A 12861-nucleotide genomic window follows, 5' to 3' on the forward strand; every position below is an offset into this window, starting at 1 on the left:
GCAGGCCTTTAAGGAGAATAACAATAATCACACAAAATATTATATCTGTAAATTAGCAGAAAGTATCCTAAGAACTAAGTCAACACAAGGAATATAGAAAGGAGATTCTGCCAATAGGGATGACTGCAATTAGGGATACAGACAATAGGCAAGAGGGGGCTGGAATTTACTGGAGAAAACTGTCAAAAGAACCAAATATTGGGAGCAAATAACTAGAAGGGAAAGATAATTGAATGGGAAGATGCCAAGAATTTACTTGGACTGCAGGTTAGAGATTGTCTATACTCTGATATCAATCCTTGATAGGGATGGCAAACAGAAATAAATATGGTGGGGGGGGGGTCCTAAACGAAAGACCAGCACTGGTACAGTTTTAGCAGACCCTAGAACAGAAGCTGCCATTAAAAAAGGAATAATTACCAGAGCATATAAAACACTGCATGACAACTATAAGAATCAATCAGAGGAGGTTAGAAAGGATTGGAAAGAGAGTGGATAAGGAATTCACAAAGAAACAATGGGAGGATATATGTATGTATCCCAAATATGCAACAAAATCTACAAGATTTACGATTTTTGCTTGGAAATGGATACGCAGAGATTTTTATACACCAAGTAGACGCCAGGGAATTTTTCCTCAGGTAGACATCAAATGTTGAAGGTGTGACAGGAAAGAAAAGGTAACTGGGAACATATTTTCTAGGACTGCAGTGAGTTGGCGGACTTTAAGGATTCCCTATGGGATGCACTATTGGAGATGCTGGGTGGGCAAATTGGTGTGATGAGGGAGATGAATTGTTTGAGCTATGATACAGAATCAAAACTGCCTACACATGGTAAGGTCTTGCTGTGTCTAATTATGGTGGCTGTCAAAAAAGCAATCACTAGAAAATGGAAATCAAAATCCAAACCAACTACACTAGAAGTAGTGAACATAGTAACAGAGACAAAAACAACTGGAATTAAGATCTTTAGAAAAGGCTACGAGCAAACTACATAGGAAAAAATGGGAATTGTGGGAACAATACATACAGGGGAGGAATGAGGTTTAAAAGAAGACAGGACTTAAATGAGCTATATAATATTTGACTGAAAATGATTGGGTAGATTATAAGTAATGTATAACGTTTGCAACTAGGAGTATGTCAGTATGGTTTGTGATGTGAAATGCTGGCAACTAGGATTGTTTCCATGTGGTTTGTTTTCAGTTATATAAATGTACAATTGCCTATGCCATGAGTGATGGCTTAATAAAGATGTTTCTTCTTTATTAAAAAAAAAAAAAGGGGCAGGAACTAAATAATTGATGTAATGTTGCTAACATTATATGATATGTAGCAATATATGTTAAGCATAATGTTTGTTAATTTTAATTTGCTAATACAGTTTGATTACTTTTATATAAATGTATATTTGTGTCACAAGTGACAATTCAATAAAGGTGTTAAAAAAAATAGAGAGTACTCTGTAGGGAAGTTTTAAAGTCCACCAACTCATTACACTCTCAAAATGCATGTTCTCAGTTACCTCTTTCCCCCATCACACCTCCAACATTTGCTATCTGCCTGAGGAAAATTTCTTTTGGAGTCTGTTTGGGGGATAAAAACACCTACGCAAACACTTCCGAGCAAAGATCCCTAATCTTCTAGACTTTGTTGCATATTTGGGAACCATACACAAGTCATTACTTCCTTGTGAATTGCTTATCCACTCTTTCTTCCCAATCTTTTCCAACATTCGCTGATTGATTCCCAGCCTTATAGTTCACTATTTTACATGCCCTACTAACTATCCCTTTTTTAACAGCAGCTTCTGTTCTAGATTCAACTAAAAACTCTACCACAGCATGTCTTTCAGTAAGAATTTCCCTATACCTCTCTCTTTGTCTATACTCTCTATTAATCCCTGATAGAGAAGCAGTCTATAACCTGCAGTCCAAATGAGTTCTTGGTCTCTTCCCACTCTATTATCTTTCTCTGCACTTCCTCCCAGTACTATGGTTCCTTTGCCAGTTTTCTCCAGTAAATTTCAGCCCCATCTTGCCTGCTCTCTGGACTCCTAATTGCAGTCATCCCTATCGGCAAAATCTCTTTTCTCCATTCTCATGTTGGCTTAGTTCTCAGAAAATTTTCTCCTACTTTATAAACATAACATTCTATATTGCTTTTATTTTCCTTACCAAAATCCCACTCTCTCCTTATTTCTTGAACCTCCCCCCATCATCATCTCTTTCCATTTTGAATTATAGCTTTTTGCTTGTCTTATGTATATGAGCCTTAACAGTCAAGTTCTGAAATATTATTGTATTGTACACTACTAACTACTACCATGGGTGAGCATTTTTTGAAAGGGCACAATAAAAGTCCAAATATATTCATCATCAACCTCATTTTCTACATGGGGTCATGGTGTTATGTTAACTGTCGTTATCTCTCTCAATTCAATGCCACACTCTTGCCTTCTTCTACACTCATGCCCGACTATCGCAGATCTTCTCTTTCACAATTCATCCACCTCTTTGCTGGATGCCCTCGTTTTCCTGTCTGCCCTAAATCATCTTCACCAGATTGCCTTCCGCTTTTCTGCACATGTGCCTGAACTATCGTAATCTGTTCTCTTTGATCTTTTCTACAACTGGAGCTGCTTTGGCTTCTGCTCTTATGTCCTCATTTTTTCATCTGCCCCACAGTGTGCATCCTACCACCCTTCTCAGGCACTTAATTTCCATCACCTCTAGTTTTCTCATCTGCTCTGCCTTTACTGCCCAGGTTTCTGTACCATACAATAGTATTGGTCACACCACTTTTTTGAACACCTTACTTTTTGGCTCCTTTGACATTCTTCAGTCATATACTACACCTGACACTGTATGCCAGTTGGCTGCAGTCCCTCTGATTCTAGCTTTGACCTTTTCATTCAGACTTCCCTTCTCCTCAAACACCCCTCCCAGACACCTGAAACTATTAACCTGTTCCACAATCCTCCCTTCTATCTCAGTTCTCAACTTCTTCCAATTTCCCCAATTTGCTGGCATTACCACTTACTTATCTGTACTTGGCTTCATCCCACGTGCCTTCGGTTTTGCATTCCATTACCATAAACTTCCCTGAAGTTCTTGTATTGGAGGCCACAATTTTATTACAAATTAAACAAGTGAAGTTCATTTACTTAAAGACTGCATTTTAAAATATGGGACTTACCTACAGGTTCAATTAGAGAAGATAATTGCAAATATTTGATTTAATGAGACCTAACTCAAACAATGAGAGTATTCTACTGTATAAATGTGTTTTTTAATGTGACATCACTTCCTTAGAAGGCTGTTTAACCTAGTCACTACAAGTGATTATAGGCTGACTAAAGAACAAAGTTTTGTATGTTGTAGTATTTTGCCTTTTTTTTCTTTCGGTTGTCATTGAATAAGTTTCTGTACTTTATTTAACCTAAACTTGATTTTAAGACTAGGGTAATTTCTAAAGGCTTAAAGCTACCTTTTTTACCTGCTTTCCCTCTCAGTAAATTCTAAGATTCTACCAAAGATTTGTTTTCTTATTGCATTTTCCCTTATAACCGAATCTTATAAGTATGTGTGGACGTTCATGAACACAGAACTTTGTGACAACATCCCCAAGCAGACTTGGCTGATAAATACAGTATCCCAGTCTGTTTCTGAAAGTGTATTATTTATTGTATCCGTGTTTAGTGGCAAATGTTAGAAAAGAGTATATGTAACACGAGTATGAGTCTACACTTAGGTTAAAGATAATGATAATACTGTGATCTGTTTAACAACAGATGGTATAACTGTGGGTGGTGAACAGAAACATCACAGGTATAGCACTATGACATCTAAAATACTTCTATCTCTGGTTGAGGATTGAATATCAAACATCCCAGGATCATCTCCTTTAGTTAAGATGTAAAGCACCATAAACGTAATATGTACACTCAACAGAACTGTAATAAAAAACATTCACTGTACAAAACACTACAAAATAAATACCCCACCAATGTGGTAACTCTACCTCCACATCTCCAAGTCTGTGTGTGCATACACACTCTCCCTGTTTAGAAACACACACACACACAGATAAATAGAGAGAGAGACTGACACACAGATTATATACATGTACAGAAAAAGAGAGACGGGCACAAGAAAAGGTCACAAGTTCAAAAGAAAATGGAAAAATGTGCATAAATCACGAAACTCATGTCACTCTCTTTTCCAAGTCCCATGACCTCACAACAGAATACACCACCCGTAACAAAGAAAGCATCACCATATCAAAATGTCAAAACCATCTAAATTCATTTATATTTGTGTAATTAGAAGAGACAATAGGACAAGAGAATCCTATCACAAACACCAAAAACCTCCTTCAGATTATTCTTCATAAGCTTGTACTCCTAAGTAACAATGAACAAAGCCCTGGTCCAACATTTCTCTTTCAACAGCACTTTCCTACACTAGCCTACCCCCACCTCGATGCCCACAGCATCAGAAACAAGCTAGACCACAAGTGCTTTATTTCCCAGCACAATTCAGTCATTCTAGCAGTCACAAAATCCTAGGTCAAACAAGACTCTCTCAACACATTCTAACCTCCTACAAATATGTCATATGCCAGATCAGGCAAATGATCTGGTGAAGACGGTCTATGTACAAAAATAACTCAACTCAAACCCAAAAGTCATTGTCCAAGAAAACTCCTCCTCAGACTCCAATCCAAACAAGATTCAACAAAAATTTCCAGCTCACACAATCAATCCTCTACTCACTCGTCATTAACATCCTTAATAACCATCCCTAAAATAACAGCAATCCTCTAGGTGATTTCAACCTTACCATCGTGGCTCTCTTTCATTTGACATGGGCACTTGCCTAGCAGATCTAGGTCTCTTTCAACTAGTATTAAAACGCCTAACTGCAGATCCTCCAAACACTTCACATGCAACCTGATTAGTACAAACAAACTTCATCTCCAACATAAACTTTCTACCACCATCACTGAATGACAACTACTTAATCACCTTTACACTTATAAAACCAACTTATAAAACTGCCATCAATATTAAAAGCCTTCAGAAATCAGTGAAGTCCCAATATCAACACTCAAAAACCTTTTCTACTGCCCACAAATAGAACCATATATTCTCCTTACAGGATCCTACTACAGCAGCCATAAGCCTAACCAACTTTCTACTCCAACCACAAAATAAATTGTTTCCACTAATCCATGTGCTTTACAATCCCTCAAAAGATGCACGGTTATCCACCTAACTCAAGCACGGTCTCATTTTAAGGGATGAAGCATAGCAAAATGGAAATAAACCCCACAACTGACAAACTCGCCTCCTACATAGATTTACGCAATGTAGCCAAGAAGTCCATTAACAGGTACAAAAGAATCTCTAAACAAAGAGCCAAATTACTCTCTTACACTCCCATAATCACTTTTGGAAAGAAGTTAATCTTTTTACAGGAAGAAAACTTCTTCATAACACCTTCTCAATAAATACCATTCTCCAAATGATTTCCTTAAAGAATTCAGTAATCTTTCATTAATAAACCACACCTCTCACGGATCATGCATCTCCCACCCCACCACCACCATTCATCCCCCTCTTCCACTTCAAATGCATATGTACTAAAGAACTATTGTACTTGAAAATATTCCCACTGAATCCAGTCTTCCTCTCACTCATGTATGTAATCTACGTCTCACCTAAAACATATCACAAATTTGGAAAACTGTTCTAATTAAACCCCTCCCAAAGCAAACCCACCTAAAACATACCTTTTATTTCCATCCAATATCCATCCTCCCAACAATGGCCAGATTTCCAGAAAAAATAGTCTACAACCAACACTTTCTCTCTCTGTATGCATATATTTGTGTTTATATCTCCAGCAGTGCCACCTGCTCTCCTCCAAACAGTGTAGATTTTTGGCCTGGATAAAGTACTATGACAGAGTTTGTTGGTCCCCAACTGATGACATCCTGCAAAGCAGTGACACATAACTTATTACTGGTGCCTTATTTATAGACCTGACAAAGGCAAATGACTTTATTGACCATTATCTTCTCCAAAACAGAGACTGTGGTGGTGGTGCTATGGTAGCATTGTCGCCTCACAGTAAGATGTTGTCCTGTTCAATTCTCAGTTAGAACGTCTTCTGTGTGGAGACATACGTGAATGGGCGTACCTTCGTTGAAGGTTGTGCATCAGGGCCGGCAACTCGGCACATAAAAATCTACTGCTAATCATTAGCGGACCGGAGTTCTGCTGTGGCGACCCCTAACCAGGAAAAGCCAAAAGACACAACAACAATCTTCTCCAAAACAGACTAAACTGGTATCAGTTCAGACGACACTCCCTGATTTAAAAATTCCTCACCAACAGAAGGGGATCCTCCCAGTCAGAATCTGCATTTACTGCCAAATATGTACCATAGAGATCCATTCTTGCCTCCCTCCTCTTCTCCATAATTATTAACAAATGTCTTTGTGATCACTGCCATCTCATAAACCCTAAACTACTTTTCAACACCTCCAAGGCCAAAAATATGCTTTGCGCAACTCCACAGAAATTTTTCTCTAAGAACCTCACTCTATCTTTGATTTATACAACCATACCAGAGAAACAGCCTCCACTTTCATATGCCTATGATTATGGCTTGATCAGTCAGTAAACTTTCATTTCCACATACACAGAGAGAGCCTCAATAAACCCTCTCCTCTCCTGTGCCAAAAAGGTCACCTATTTTCTATCCCAGCCAGCCAGAGGAGCCATCTGCAAATGAATTTCCTTTCTAAACTTGAATATGGACTTTCCATTTTCATTTCTGCATCAAAGAAAAACACTGCCACACTCCACTCACTCTCTTAATGGCATCTGCCAATTCATTATAAATACACCTTTCTGTGAGCATCACTGCATCATCCTTGAAAAAGATTCAAATGGCTACTCATAAAACAAAGCTCTAGCCTACTGTTAGGATCCCAACTCCAGCTGCAGACATTTACTCCCCTTTCAGATAGACCGCAAGCAGCTTTCCCCAGTAACCCACAAAAAAATCAACATTTACAATAAACACATCTTCATCCAAGCCAAATGCTTCTGCTTTAACAGAGGACATATCACTAGTTTTGTTATTGCTTACATTTCCATTTTATTTGGGAAATGCTTTGTATTTCACCTCGGGCTAGGCCTGAATCATCTATACCGATTAGAGCAATACCCCAGTAAAAACATAAATAAATAAAATGGAGGGAGGGAACTTTATCTAGAATTAAAGCTACTGGAGTGTTCATCTTAATTAGCTAAATAACACCCACAGCAGTTTTAGTGCACTGTCCTCCAAAAACAAAAGTGTCTGGGAATGCGCAGCTCCACTTCTTGACAGTTATCCCACATAATTCTGTTCAGATTACTCACCGATAACATCATTTTACTTTAAGTACAAGTAGGGGTGTGTCTGCATTTTACAGAAAAGAATTTGTGCTGGTCAGTAAGATTCATCCTAGCAGAATCCTTGCTGCTCATGTGATATTTTAACTATGCAGAGAGCTCTAAAAGCTTGTGTTGTTATCAAAATAAAACAACCTGATCTGCCTGGGGACCTCCAATAACCTGAAGGGTACATTAGTCCCAAAAACAGACTATAAGCACAAGGCATAATGGAGTAATAAAGATGTTCACTCAGAGTCTGGTCAGATTGTTTCAGTGAAAGTTATGCTCTATGAACACTACAAATAAGACAGGAACCTAGATGACCCAACTTTTCAAATCTTAAGCAAAATCCACCAATAAATGTTACTTTTTTAAATTATACACATGGCAAAAATATATAAAATGCAGATATCAGAAAACATTGTGTATCACTAGCATATGCGATCTTAAACATCTGCACTACCTTTTAACACCAGACTGCTTATTACACTGTCTAACTACATAAGAACCATTGCCACTAAAAACAGACTTAAAATAAATCTAGAATGTAAGTTTAAATTAAGTTACAAGAATCGAATTATAATCAAATTTCTCATATACAATAGCTCTCAGGATTACAAAATACTTTTTATGCAAGCAGAATTCTGGAACTGTTCGTCTAGTATACTGATGAAGTTCTATGTTTGACAAGTGAAATACTACTTTAGAACTCCTCTGAGAACAGCCCACTTTTCCACTCGATCTTGTTTAATTTTACCAAACACAAGTACTATCGACACCTGCTGTAAGTGATACGCCTGACTAACAATTGACAACTCAGCAAAACAATATTAAACTCTTCATCGAAGTATAAGATGACATGCATGGGGAAAGCAAAAACTAACAGAAACACTGCAGGAGGCCTAGTAAACATCACTTCTGAAAGAATACTGCTAAAGCATAACATTAAAAAGAAAATGCATAAACAAACTTTCCACGTTATAATCAACAATAAAAAGGCGGTTAACCCTTTAAAAGTAAGACACCTATCTAAAAATTCTTACTGAATGGCCATCACTACTCAGCACGTCCACACATTCTACAGCAACACTTACATTTTTACTAGCACTTCAATAAATACCCATTATAAAGTAAAACAATAAGTTCAACTGATGTTATAAAGCAGATGTACTGTAATTATTACCTTTAATAACTGTCACAGAAATACTGCTTTAAAAAGTAAAGTTCATCTACTATTACGGATCGTTTCCACCAGCACAACTGGCCATTGCCCAGCCTGTTAGTATTCACCATTCCTATAACTAAAGGGGTATTTACAGTAAGTAACAGCGTTAGTAATTTTAAGCTGATTTGTAAAATGTAAGAATGAAGACAAGCTGTATAAATAATACCATTAAAATCTGCCTAGAAATAGGCAGTAATCGCTATAAGTCAAAAAATAAGCTTCAGCAGCTGACAAATTTTACACATTCCTCCCCTATAAAATACATGTAGTCGATTATTCCATTCTACGGACTCTTCAAAATGCCAAATTACGTAAAACTGCGAAACGTTATAAAGCAATCTGAGCATGTATAAAGTATCTCCTTCGGGAGTACTATGTCCAATTTGGAGCTTTGTGTTAATGCAGACAATTGAATGTTTTCTGTAGGACAGTGGATGTATTTTTACATTAAGAATGTTTAAAATGCTCTTTAAGTCACACAAGGCGAAATGCCGTCCACGTCTTTGAAGAATATTTATAACTGTATGCACGATTTTAGGGAATTAAAAAGTATTCATTCTAATTGGGTGTATTAGACTACGTTTTAAGCCACTATCCAATTTATAAAAGTAACAACTCAAAATAATTTATATTATAATACAAATAAGGTACAATAAATGCAAATTAGTGGACAACAGATGATACGGTATGCTTTATACAGCACTTATACACTACTTCTTTAACACACCTGAGGTAAAGCTTCCAGAGCACCTTACGTAATCAACTTTCTCTGCGACGTTTATTTTGTAACGACATGCGTCAGCACTTTCTCCTGTTTGCGTGACGTCTAGTGCCGCTTTACGTTATTCTAATTTCACTTAACTGTGCGTACAATAAATATGCTGCTGCACGGGCAGAATCACACTTCTTTATCTTCTTTTTATAAAATGTAGAGCGCACAATCTTACATAATGTGGAAGATAAAGCAGATTTTAGAACATTTGGTAACACCTTCAACTAGGAAGTTTATAACATGGTTAAAATATGTTTATTTATACTTAAATATTTTTATATAATTCGGTATCATTTTTAACAAAAAAAGTGCTTAACAACGAATGCCCGACAAACGTTTTCAATGTGGAACGATCGGAACGTGGAAATTTTAAGACTCAAAATGTTGAACAGTTCTCATAATGAGGTACACCTGTGGCAAGCTCCAAAGTGCAGTACATGAACGGCGAAGACTTTTTTTACTGTACTTCATACTGGATAACTGGATGATAGTTTTTTTTTTATTTGCTGAAGTAGAGGATGAAAGAAATGACAGAGTCTGAGTTTTACTATTCAAGCAATGGATAATGCTGAACAATGATCAGGAATAAAATATAAAGATCAGTGTAGACATATCCGCTCTTGATAATCACTTATGAACATCCATTTTATCTTTATCAGATTTGAGCAATGGCATTCACTCCATGCCAATATTACTAACTCCACTTTGCAGGTTTTGTACTTTAACTACACAGGTGTCGTCGATAATATGGGGCAAACTAAAGGTTATTAGTAGCTGAGTCTGCATGTCTGTGACGAATTCCCAGCAGGGTGTAAGTTTTATTGATGCCTGAACAAGATCAATAAAGATCAGTGATGGATACATCCATATATTCAGGACCTTAATGTTTTTCACAGTTTGGCAATACTGACTTAAACCAGGCAGACATAACTAGAATGTATAAGTTACGAGTGTGGCCAATGCTGTCTCATCTACCTGATGAAAGTAAAATGGTGTGTTTCAGTATTACACAACCCCATGGAAATGTAATTTAAGTAACTAAGTTCCTCTCGGCCTAAAATTCTAACTTTAACCCTAAAATACTAACCTCAAAATATCTAATATCTCACTAACTAAACCCTGAAGGCAGAAGTGCTATTAGCAATATACATATATACATTTCTTGTGCTTTCATTCAGTTCCCCTTCCCAAAACACAAACAGAACTTCAACACCTCTCACACAAAATCTGTTATTTTATTCTTTTCTCACCAAGAATAGAACACCACTGCATTACTCTGCAAAGAGTAAAGTTTACTTGTTCTAGACCTCACTGATGTCCTTCTGCACTGCCTAATCAAAAAAACTTGTACAGCAGTCCCATTCCTATTAAGTCCATAAACTTTCTGTGAAAAACACTCCTACGTTTTTTTTTTTTTGCTCCGTGTCAAACAATGCAGTAAAATTGTCTTCAGACCAACTAACTAATTTGTGTCTACTACCACTAACCAGACCTTCTCCAATTTAGCTCACGCCCTCCGGGGCTAAATCCACAATTACTGGGATAGCATTGCACTTAATACACTTTTTGTGTGTTTTTACATTAACAGGACTGACTTTAATCACATAGTGGCAGTAGATGGTAGCCTGGTGACAGGTCCATCCATGTTGGGAAACAAATGGGAAGGGTTCTGAGTGTAGTAATGTATTGCTGAGCTCATCCACACAGTACTCAGCAATGCTTGGCAACCTTGCCTGTGAATCCAAGGTATTTTTACTGCATCCAGAGCCATCCAGGCTGAGATAAGGAATTTTATTGTACTTCTGCACTTCTGCTTACTAATTTAAGGGATTGTTACTGTTGTATGGTATTTTCAAAGCATTTAAGTAACTGTTTACCTGCAAATCATTATTCTTGTCTGTTGGTTTAATGATCTGTCTTGATTTAAATCGCTTTTCAGAAGGGCAATCTAAAAAGGGCCTTAGCTGTTTTGTTTGTCTACACTTGAGGTTTACTTTTGCTGTGCTTTTACATTAACAATTTCCAGGGTCATCCATTTTGTGGCAGAATGTGTTTGCTTGTTTTCTCTGCATTAGGAAGCACTCCATGGAGCTTAAAAGTGTAGACATTTATTGGTCAGAGAGCATTGGAGTTCATTTTCAACTTTTTTTCTATGGCTACAAAGCAGGTGTGTTTGCATGGCTCTTTGCTCTTTCCCATAGAGATCAGCATTGCTTGACAACCTCAGCTGTGAATCCAAGGTGTTTTTACTGCATCCATTACCATAAAGGCTGAGATAAGGATCTTTGCCATATTTCTGCACTTGCTAATTTAAAGGCTCACTAGTATTTTACTGTATTTTCAAAGCATTAAGCAACTGAAAAAACGCTCTTCTTGTCTTTGTTGGTTTACTGATCACCCTTGATTTAAATCACCTCGCAGAAGGCTGATTTAGCCAGGGACATAGTGTTTGCCTGCAGTGGAGAGTTACTTTTGCTGTACTCAATTTCCAGGGTCTTCCAGCATCTGGCATAAGGTGCTTGCTTAGTTTCTCTGAGTTGAGAAGCACTCCAGGGAGCTCAAAGTGTAGTCATTTATTAGCCAGAGGGTGTAGGAGTTAGTTTCAGCTTTTTTTTTCTTGTGGCTATAAAGTTGATGCTTTTATGAGAGCTGCTCACTGTGCAGCAGCAGTTAGCAGTGCTCTGTATAATAGCAAATGCTTAAACTGTAATGTTTACCTAAGCTAGTATTTCTTACTTTAACCTGTAACTCAGTAAGGCTTTGAGTGAAGGTAAACTTCGGGCAGCTTGTTAGTGCGTTGAACAGCACTAATAAGAGAGCATAACATTACCTGAGAGCTATCCTTAATCCCAGACACCACACAGGTGGGCCTCTGTAAAACTAAGTCCTTAAACTATAATAGACTAATCCTAATATAGGTCCTGACAATATGGACATGCATTTTCCTAATTTCTCTCTGGTCAGCTTGGTAGATATGGGATCCTGAGACAATGTAGTAATTGTCTCATGTACTCTGACAACCTTTTAATTCTTAAAGAAACGAACACAGTATACGAGAGATGTACATACATGACTAACACAGTATGCTAAAGATGTACATATATAACTTCTTTGGAGGCTAAAATCTTGCCTGCTAATAAGGTTGTCAAAAAGGCACACTCTAGATCACACACACATACTGCTCCCCACACACATAGACCTTCTTATGCCGAGGCACTTAAAAATAACTTCTGAAACCTCAAAGACCTCCTAAGCTATCTAAAGGCAACACCTGTCCTCAGATGTCACTAAAGCACATAAAAAAAACAACACCAAACATAAGACTACACCCAATGGTTTCCAAAGAACAAAGCCCATAAGAGAAGCAAACACTTTACCTACTTCTCTTGTTATAGGAGATTCTACTGTA

At 37.4% G+C, this 12861-nt stretch overlaps 1 protein-coding gene across 3 annotated transcripts in view; it reads right to left on the reverse strand.

Moving 5' to 3' along the window:
• CUL2 (cullin 2) overlaps positions 1–9465 on the reverse strand; it is a 2069186-nt gene extending 2059721 nt beyond the window's left edge. For 2 of the 3 annotated variants that reach the window (XM_044066712.1, XM_044066710.1), the window contains exon 1: positions 8639–8750. The gene's annotated coding sequence lies outside the window, so the exon portion shown is untranslated. Of the gene's footprint in view, positions 1–8638; positions 8751–9407 lie in introns of those variants that run through there. The other variant, XM_044066711.1, reaches the window with a different exon arrangement.
• Positions 9466–12861: the final 3396 nt, after the last annotated feature.

This window comes from Protopterus annectens, chromosome 3.part1 (genome assembly GCF_019279795.1).
Source record: "Protopterus annectens isolate FY-2018-M chromosome 3.part1, PAN1.0, whole genome shotgun sequence".
Lineage (NCBI taxonomy): Eukaryota > Metazoa > Chordata > Ceratodontiformes > Protopteridae > Protopterus > Protopterus annectens.